The sequence below is a fragment of the Mastigoproctus giganteus genome, chromosome 13 (genome assembly GCF_048544385.1).
Source record: "Mastigoproctus giganteus isolate SK-2022 chromosome 13, ASM4854438v1, whole genome shotgun sequence".
Classification (NCBI taxonomy): domain Eukaryota; kingdom Metazoa; phylum Arthropoda; class Arachnida; order Uropygi; family Thelyphonidae; genus Mastigoproctus; species Mastigoproctus giganteus.
In genome coordinates this window covers 15,160,449-15,170,473 of record NC_143587.1, presented here as the reverse complement: position 1 = coordinate 15,170,473, position 10,025 = coordinate 15,160,449, and positions in this window count along the sequence as shown.

Here is a 10,025-nt window from a genome sequence, read left to right as displayed (position 1 = left end):
GAGCCGCTCAACGAATTTATGGAGAACGCTTCACAGACAGACGAGTACCGGACCACCGTTTGTTTGCGCGTGTGCATCAAAATTTGTGCGATTATGGGTAATTTAGAGGTAACAGGAGTAGTGCGGACAGACAACGTTCGACGCGAACTCCCGCCATATAAGAAAGTGTGTTGAATGCCGTCCAGAATAATCCTACTACCAGCACACGTGCCGTTGCCTCTGCCTTAGGAGTGTCTCGTTGCAGTGTACAGTGTGTCTGGCACGACGATTTCTTACACCCCTTTCATCTCCAAAGGGTTCAGTTACTGCTGCCCCAAGATCATCCTGCACGTGTGGCTTTTGCGCAGTGGTTTCTCTAAGAAAGTGTTCAAGTTTTGAATTTTCCAGCCTATGTTTTGTTCACGGATGAGGCTTATTTCACTCGGGAAGGTTTATTCAATCAGTACAATGCTCATGTGTGGGCTCACGACAACCCACACGGTGTGCGCCCCAATGCGGACAATATCGCTTCGCAATAAATGTGTGGGCAGGTATGGTCGGTGACTGTTTAGTCGGCCCATACCTGTTACCATCCTGCATGAACTCCGCTAAATATCGGATCTTTCTTGAACAAGTTCTACCAGGGTTACTTGACGATGTTCCAGCAAATGTGAGATGCAACATTTGGTTTCAACATGACGGGGCGCCTGCCCATTATGGAAGGTGTGTTAGTGACCATTTGAACAGGAGTTTTGGGCATCGATGGATTGGCTGTGGGGCCCCGTTGCCTGGCCCCCATGCTCACCTGATTTATCGAGCCTTGATTTCTTTCTGTGGGGGTCCCTCAAATCTATCGTGTATGAATCGTCTTTTGAGACGGAAATGGATCTCGTGGCGAGACTCGTCTGCACTGCTGCTACTGTCAAAGAAACTCCAGGTGTGTTCGACCGTGTCTGCCAATCCATGCTGTGTTGGTGTCACGCATGCATCGCGTCTCATGGTGTAACCTTCGAGCATCTGTTGTAACATCATGAAATGCGTCTATCTCGTACTCCATTGTTAAAATTATGTCAAACAAATGTTTGCCGCTAATTACTGTCTTGTGTCATTTCTGCTTCTTGTGCCTCTGCTACTACTTTCCCGTGACGTTTCCGGTTATGGGTTCCTATGCGATTCGCATTCCTTTAGATGTTACCTACCTCCCCTAAACGTTTGTACCAATATTTTTGAGACACCCTGTATATATATATATTACTGCTCTGTTGTATCAAACTACTGTATACGGCTATTAACTTGTTGGATTCGTTTAGCAAATCGAAAACAACAGACTAATTAATCGACCGATTACTTTAATCCGCTGATTGGTCTCTAATCCATTTAATATTAGTGTCAAAATATTATTTTCAAACCTTCTCTGTCAACAAAAAAGTGTCAACTCAAATTTGCTTGAAACTTTCCTAAACCATCTGCCTCAAACAACATCTCAGGCAATTGATTCCAGTGACCTACAACACGCTGCCTGAAAGTAGAGCTCATGAAATCCAGTCTTATCTGAGTTCCCAAAATTTTCTATTTTTGCCCTCTGGTTCTTCTCTCTTCTACCAGTAAAAAATTCCTCTTTTGTTAATTCTATCGATTTTCTCCAGAATTATATAAGAGCTTTCCCAAGTTGCTTGGTTGTCAAGCTTTGAAGTCTGCACCCTTTAAGCTGTTCTGCATGTGGGCATCGATTAGATGTTACACTGTCCAATGAATCAAAAAACAAAACATTTTTTTCACTGAAAAGAAAGGCAATCTTATTGCCTTTCTTTGATTCATTGGACAGTGTCCGCCACTAGATAAACGGTAAAAATATCCCCTGGAAAAATATCCTATTTTCTAATTATAAGCCTCTACTTCCCAAAGCTAATTGTTGCCTGCACCTGTATCATGTGGTTTTCACCCAGCAGTAATGTGATATCGAATGAACCGATTGCTTCTCAGTACACATGTTTGTTTTGACCATGGCCAGGACGGTGTCAGGAAAAAAATGTTTTTTTTTCTGGTGTTGTTTTGTTTTTCTCTCAATAGATGGCGCTACTGGTAATGTCAGAATTTAAATTGCAATTTATTTTTAACTTTGGGTTTGAACCGAGATCTGGGTGGTCGAGTGGTTAGTGACGTTTCCTCGTGGCGATTATTCGCCTACATTCCAGATTTTTCTCTTTTTTACACTTTTTTTCACTGGAAATTACGCTCATCTTCGTATCAACTCCAGAACAAGGTTACATATTGTGTAACCGAGAAGAAGCATATTTTTCCACTTAGTTGAATCAAAACATTTACAACCAGCAGAACGTAATTCATTTTATTAATTCCCACTGTTCACTTGAATATCACAAGCAAGCACTCCTGTACACGCCGTTTCTACCAGTTTGACTAATATCCCTAAGGGCTCACATCTGGTTTGGGCTTGGCACATCCAGGGTCCTGAGCGTAAACGTGCATGAAATATCGTAAAACAGAAAACAGTGGAATAGTACAGAAATAGAAAAGGTTTAGGAATCACACAGACAGATAGAAATTTATAAAAGTTTATTTTTTGTTTATTAACTATTTTTTGGTGGTAACCAACATATAGATTATTTTACAAGGTATCAGCAAGCATACAACATTATTTTCAAGTTTTACTAACATGCTGTCCTCTTCACTTAGCCGATGGGAAATTTGCAAAAAATAAAAATTATTTGAATTACTGTGGTCCACAGCCTGAGAGAAGGTTAGAATTGTCTGTTCAAACAGGTCAATCATGTTGCGTTTTTTGAGAACACCACCTTTACACATCTGATAGTGATGTGTCTGTTTCGAAATTAAACTTCCTGTTTGGCGGTTAAGTTCAAAGCCATAACAGCTAGTCACTATTGAAATATTATTTAGACTTAGAATGATATTGACATTTAACTGTGGGAGCAGGTAAGCATCCCCTTGATAGTCCTGTTTGAATTCAAATGCAGTTGAGAACCACAAATGCAAGTTCGTTTTTTTTAGAGAAAGCAAATTCAAATTGATACTTGGAAAAACCAAAACGATGAAGATTCAGTTGTTGTTGTTATTTGGTTTTTAGGAGCATTGGCAACTAAGGCCATATTGCTTTGGGGATATGCGGTGGTCATTCCCTGACGTTTCTGCATCCTCCATATTTGGTGGTCACGGGTTCACTCGTACAATCATTTCCGGCCTGCAAGGAGGGGATTGCCAATATCTGTGCAAACATTTTCCACTTTTTGAATTTGGTTTAATGCTTGTTGTGTTTAAATTGAATGTTAACTTAATGAAAAAAAACTTTCAAAGTGCAAAAAGTCAAAATTCGATCTTTGTTTTCTCTACTTTTGAAAGCTGATATGTTTCTTAACAACACAAGATTAGATTGTATGGAATGCAGACTGCTGAAGGGTTTGAAGAAGTTCAAAAGTTTGAAGAAATTCAAACGGTGGCAAATAACAATAGTTCAAACACGCAGAAAATGTATCAGAACATCAAAAGTTAACTTCTTACCACACTCCGTATTATTTCAACCTGAACTTGCTACTTGTCCTGTTTTTTTTTTTTTTTTTCTTTTGTTTGCTGGCACTGTGGAAATTAACCTAGCGCAGGATAAATTGCCAGGGTGAGATTTGGGTAGGGGTTTTCGTTTATTTTTTTGTCGTGTTTGCTGGCACTATGTGTAACTAGGTGCGGGACTGTGGACCAGGATGGTGTCTTTTTAAAAATTTTTATTTTTATTTTCTCTTTTTGTTTTCCCTTTTTTTTAAATTTATTTTATTTTTTTTCTCTGCACAACAGGAGTAGGAGGCTTTGATTCTTGAATGCCTGTGCGGGGGGAGGAGAGATTTATTACTTTATTTTATTATTAATATATATATTTTTTATTTTGTTTATTTATTTTTATTATTATTTATTTTTTTTATATATATATATATTTTATTATTATTATTTTTTTGTTTTTTTTAAATTTATTATTATTATTATTATTTTTTATGCTGGCTCCCCTGCCTGGGCAACTTGGGGCAGATTGCTGGCACCCTCTGGTCTAGCACTTCTACCTGAGGGTGTGGGAATTTTATGGAGTCAGCACAGACAGTATAGTAGACCCAGGCCCAGCTCCACATTCATAAAGACGGGCATCAGGTAGCTATACTACGTTATTATTATAACATAGTATAGCTACAAAATAACAAAGCTGGTTATTATTATTAGCCATATGGTACAAGAAAGCCTGAGGCTTATGGTGCACCAGCCAAAAAAAAAAACAAGTTACCCTGAGAGAGAGAGAGAGAGAGACAGAGAGAGAGAGAGAGAGAGAGACAGAATTAGAGAGAAATCACCAAGAAAGAGAAGAATGATGATATCCAGCTCAGGACCCTGAGTGTGCCAAGCCCATACTGACCAGATGTGAGCCCCTGGAGTTAATAATAATAAAGTCAGAGATATCAGGTGAATTTGGCCAATTGCTTAGGGGCCACCAAAGACTATAGTAAATAAATAAATATAAATAAAAAAATGAACTATCTGTGTGGGTAGCACGGTGGTATTGTCACTGCCCACCCCACACCGGGTGGAAAACGCTTAGGTTCGAATCACGTCAATGACGTGAGGAACTTTAGTGGGTTTTTTTTCACTCCAGGGCTGAGTTAGTCGGACTCAGGCGTAGACAGCAAGGTTTTTCCCTCAGAAACGGGGGTTTTTTGCTTCCAGCAAAACAGACAAATCGACTAGAAAACACACGCGATTTAGTCATAATACATACATGTAAGAGATTACGGGCGACCCTAATATAATAATTTGAATTTTTTTTGAACTTCCTACTGACTGGCTCTTTAAAGGTCAACTAAATATCCATCTTCCTCCTATTCTGAAAATAGCTAATAAGCAAATACCATATGTCAACCATTTAAAACATCTTTGTGTGATCATTGATGACAGACTCAATTTTACTCTCCATGTAAACCACCTAATAGATAAAATCAAGAAATTTACTATGGCTATTGTTCAGATTACGAGAATTGACTGGGGGCTTGGACTCAGAGTTCTTCTCTTATATAGCCATAGTGGAAAAAAAGTATACATCAGCTGTGTTAGGGTAACTAAGAGTAGAAACAGCTGCATTTATGCCAATGCTAGGAGTACAGTTAATATATTTTATGACCTTAAAGTGCTAGTCAAGACATCAAAGGCAGATATTGTTGGGATATCACAGATGTGGTGTCACACAGATATAAGCAGTGCAGAATTGGAATTTGGGGAATTTGGAATTATGCTGTTAGTTAAGAAACATAAAATCTAAGGAAGTGCATCCAATTAATGTTGGTGGACAATGCAGGTTGGTGGACAATGCTGGAAAGTGCAGTGTTGAGTCAGTTTGGTGTGACATAAGCATTGGGAGATCAAAATTGAGAGTAGGAGTGTGCTATAGGCCTAATGACTCTGATGAGTATAATAAGGAACTGTACAGGGAAATAGAGTGGGCCAGTAAATCAGAGAGTCTTATAATGGGAGATTTTAATTTCCCAGATATTGACTGGAATTTGGGGGCTGGTTACTCACACACCAGCAGGGCTTTTGTGGATTTATTGGATGATTGTTTTCTACATCAGCATGTTCGGGAGGCAACTAGAGGGAGTAATACTCTTGATTTGATTATCAGCAGTGATTCTTCATGCATTAAGAATCTGCAGATAAATGAACCACTAGGTGGCAGTGATCACAGTGTGCTGAAGTGGGATTTACTGAAAGAGGTAACTACCATTAGGGGTAAAGGGAAGGGTTATTGCTTCCGTAAAGGCGACTACGATGGACTGAGACAGTATTTACATTCTATACAGTGGGACCAACTAATGATGTTACCAATAGCAAATTCAAAATGGGAAGCATTCAAAGAACTTATCTTGGAAGCTACTAGGCTTTACATACCAACTAAGAAATATTGTTCAAGGTTTAGGCCAAAATGGATGTCAGATGAACTAATGAGGCATATGGCAGAGAAGAAAAATGCATGGGATACTTACAAATTAACACATGACACAGAAGCCTATGATAGATACAAGTTGATATGCAACCAAGTTACAAAGGAGGTTAGGCAGGCGAAGGCAGATTACGAGAAATCCTTGGCAAGGGATGCAAAGAAAAACAGCAAAGAGTTCTTTACTTATGTAAACTCTAGAAGGAAAGGGATGAATCAGATTGGTCCACTTGATATTGATGGGTCAACTGTTGATGATCCTGCTCAGGTAGCTAACAAACTAAATGAATATTTTGCATCGACATTCACACATGAGGAGTTATTCAGCAAGGGGAATGCCAAAGGTGTATTCAACTCTAGCAGTAAGCTACAGTATCTTGAAATAACTGGGAGTAAAGTGGAGGAGAAACTGTTGAAGATAAACACAAGAAAGGCACCCGGGGTGGATGGGATCTATCCAGTTATATTAAAGGAGGCAGCAAAGGAAGTAAGCAAACCCTTAGCCATAATTATGAGAGCTTCCTTGGACTCAGGGGAGGTACCCATAGACTGGAAATGTGCAAATGTGACCCCAATTCACAAAGGAGGATCAAAGGCTGACACAAGTAATTATAGACCTGTGAGCTTAACTTCTGTTCCAGGAAAATTAATGGAGGCACTGGTTAAAGAAGCACTGCAGGATCATTTAGACAAGACTTCAGTTATAGCTCAGACACAGCATGGTTTTGTTAAGGGGAAGTCTTGCCTGACCAACTTGATTGGATACTATGATGCAGTCACAAAAGAACTGGATGCAGGGAATAACTTTGATATTATATACTTGGATCTTAGAAAGGCTTTTGATACTGTTGCACATGGAAGACTGCTATACAAATTGGAGCAGTGTGACATTGGAGGCAAATTGCTGCTATGGATAAAGGGGTGGTTGAGGGGGAGAAGACAGAGAGTGGTAATCAATGGACACTGCTCATCGTGGACTAATGTTATTAGTGGAGTCCCTCAGGGCTCAGTGTTGGGTCCATTATTGTTTTCTGTATTTATAAATGATATTGATGATGGTATATCAAGCTTAATGTCCAAGTTTGCAGATGATACAAAGGTTGGCAGGGTTGTCAAGGACACTACTGACACTATGCTGCTGCAACAGGATCTGGAAAGGTTGAGCAGATGGGCTGAGAGGTGGCAAATGAAGTTTAACATTGACAAATGTAAAGTACTACACATGGGAAACAGCAACCCCAGAGCAACGTATCAACTCTGTGGTACTACACTGACAGTGGTAGAGAATGAAAGGGACTTGGGGGTGATTGTGCAGGCAGATATGAAGTTCTCTGAGCAGTGCAGACGGGCTGCAAGAGTAGCTCATGGAGTATTGTCAATGATATACAGGAATTTTTCCAGCAGGGATAAGGAGGTGATTATTCCCTTGTATAAGGCAATGGTCAGGCCACACCTAGAGTACTGTATACAGGTCTGGAGGCCTCATTTCAAGAAGGACGTAGAGCTGCTGGAACGAGTACAGAGAGGGCAACGAGATTAGTGAATGGAACAAAGGGGTGCTCTTACGAAGAAAGGCTTAAGTTTTGCAAATTACAGTGTCTGGAGACTAGGCACCAGCGAGGTGATCTGATAGAGGTGTATAAAGCCTTGAATGGTTTAAGCATGCTCAATGCTGATGGGATTCTTCCTCTAGCTCAGAAAAATCACCTGAGAGGGCATAAATTCAAATTGAGGAAAGACAGATGTAGGATAGACGTGCGGAAATTTGCCTTTAGCCAGCGGGTGGTTGGTTGGTGGAACAGACTGCCATCCCTTGTGGTGGAGGTTGATAGCCTAAATAAGTTTAAGGCTCAGCTGGACAGGTATTTTGAACGAACAGAGGGGTGAAGTGGAAGTGGGTTTTTTTTTTTTTTTTTTTTGGCTGATGCTGCATAAGCTTGCTTTCTTGCATCAAATGCCTCTACTAATGCTAATGCTAATGCTAATGTTGAGTCTGTTTGGTGTGACATAACCACTGGAAAAAGGAAAAATGAGAGTAGATGTGTGTTATAGGCCAAATGAATCTGATGAGCATAATGAACAATTGTGCAGAGAAATAGAATGGTTCAGTAAATCAGAATGTCTTATAATGGGGGATTTTAGCTTTCCACATATTGACTGGAATGTGTGGGTTGGTCACTTGCACACTAGGAAGACTTTTTTGGATTTATTGGATGATTGTTTTCTACAGCAGCATGTTCGAGAGGCAACCAGAGGGAGAAATACTTTTGATCTGATTATTAGCAGTGATCCATGCATTAAGAATTTGCAGATAAAAGAACCACTGGGTGATAGTGATCACAATGTACTGATATGGGAATTACTTAAAGATGTAACTACCATCAAGGCTAAAGGGAAGGGCTTTAACTACCATCAAGGGAAGGGCTTTTTCTTTTGTAAATGTGACTACAGGGGTCTCAGACAGTTTTTAATTTCTGTACAGTGGGATCAACTGATGATGTTACCAATGTTGAATTCTAAATGGGAAGCCTTCAGGGATTTAATCTTGGAGGCTAGAAGGCTTTTCATTCCAACTTAGAAATATTGTTCAAGGTTCAGGCCTAAATGGATGCCAGATGAATTAATGAGGCTCGTGGCAAAGAAGAAAAATGTATGGGATGCATACATCAGGTAACACAGAATCCTATGGCAGATATATGCTTGTCTCTAATCAAGTCACAAAGGAGGTTAGGCAGGTGAAGGCAGATTATGAAAAAATCTTTGGCAAAGGATGCAAAGATAAACAGCAGAGTTCTTTACTTATGTAAACTCTAGAAGGAAAGGGATGAATCAGATTGGACCACTTAGCATAGATGGGTTGACTACTCATGATCATGCTCAGGTAACTGATAAACTGAATGAGTATTTTGCATCTACATTCACACATGAGGAGTTATTCAATGAGGGGAATGCCAGAAGTTTATCAAACTCTAGCAGGGAGCTAAGTGATTTTGTAATAACTGAGAGCAAAGTGGAGGAAAAATTGTTGAGGATAAACATAAAAAAGGCACCCGGGTGGACGGGATCTATCCAGTTATATTAAAGGAGGCAGCAAAGGAAATAAGCAAACCCTTAGCCATAATTAGGAGAGTTTCCTTGGACTCAGGGGAGGTACCCATGGACTGGAGATGTGCAAATGTGACCCCAATCCACAAAGGATGATCAAAGGGCAACACAAGTAATTATAGACCTGTTATTTCAACTTCTGTTCCAGGAAAATTAATGGAGGCACTGGTTAAAGAAGCACTGCAAGATCATCTAGACAAAACTTCACTTATAGCTCGGACACAGCATGGTTTTGTTAAGGGAAAGTCTTGCCTGACCAATTTGATTGGATACTATGATGTGGTCACAAAGTAACTGAATGTCAAAAATAATTTTGATATTACATACTTGGATTTCACGAAAGTTTTTGATACTGTTGCAAATGAAAGATTGCTGTACAGATTGCAGAGGCAGATGTGGGAAAAAGACCTGCGGGTAAACGTGCAGGCAAATATGAAGTTTGCTGAGAAGCGCAGATGGCTGGCCACAGCAGGTCATGGAGTCTTGTCAATGATATATAGGAATTTTGCTAGCAGGGGACAGGGAGTTGATTATCCCATTGCACAAGGCAATGGTCAGGCCACTCCTAGAGTACTGTGTACAGGTCTGGAGGCCTCATTTTAGGAAGGATGTAGAGTTGCTAGAATGAGTACAAAAGAAGGGCAACAAGATTGGCAAGGGGAACGAAGGGGGGTGCTCTTACCAAGAAAGGCTTATGTTCTGCAAATTGCAACACCTGGAGAGTAGGCACCTGCGAGGTGATCTGAATGAGGTGTATAAGGCCTTGAATGGGTTGAGCAAGCTGAATGCTGATGGGATTCTTCCTCTTGCTCAGATTAAGAACCTGAGGAGCATAGATTCAAATTGAGAAAGACAGTTGTAGAATAGATGTGCGGAAATTTGCCTTTAGCCAGAGGGTGGTTGATTAGTGGAACAGACTTCTACCTTTTGTTGTGGAACTTGA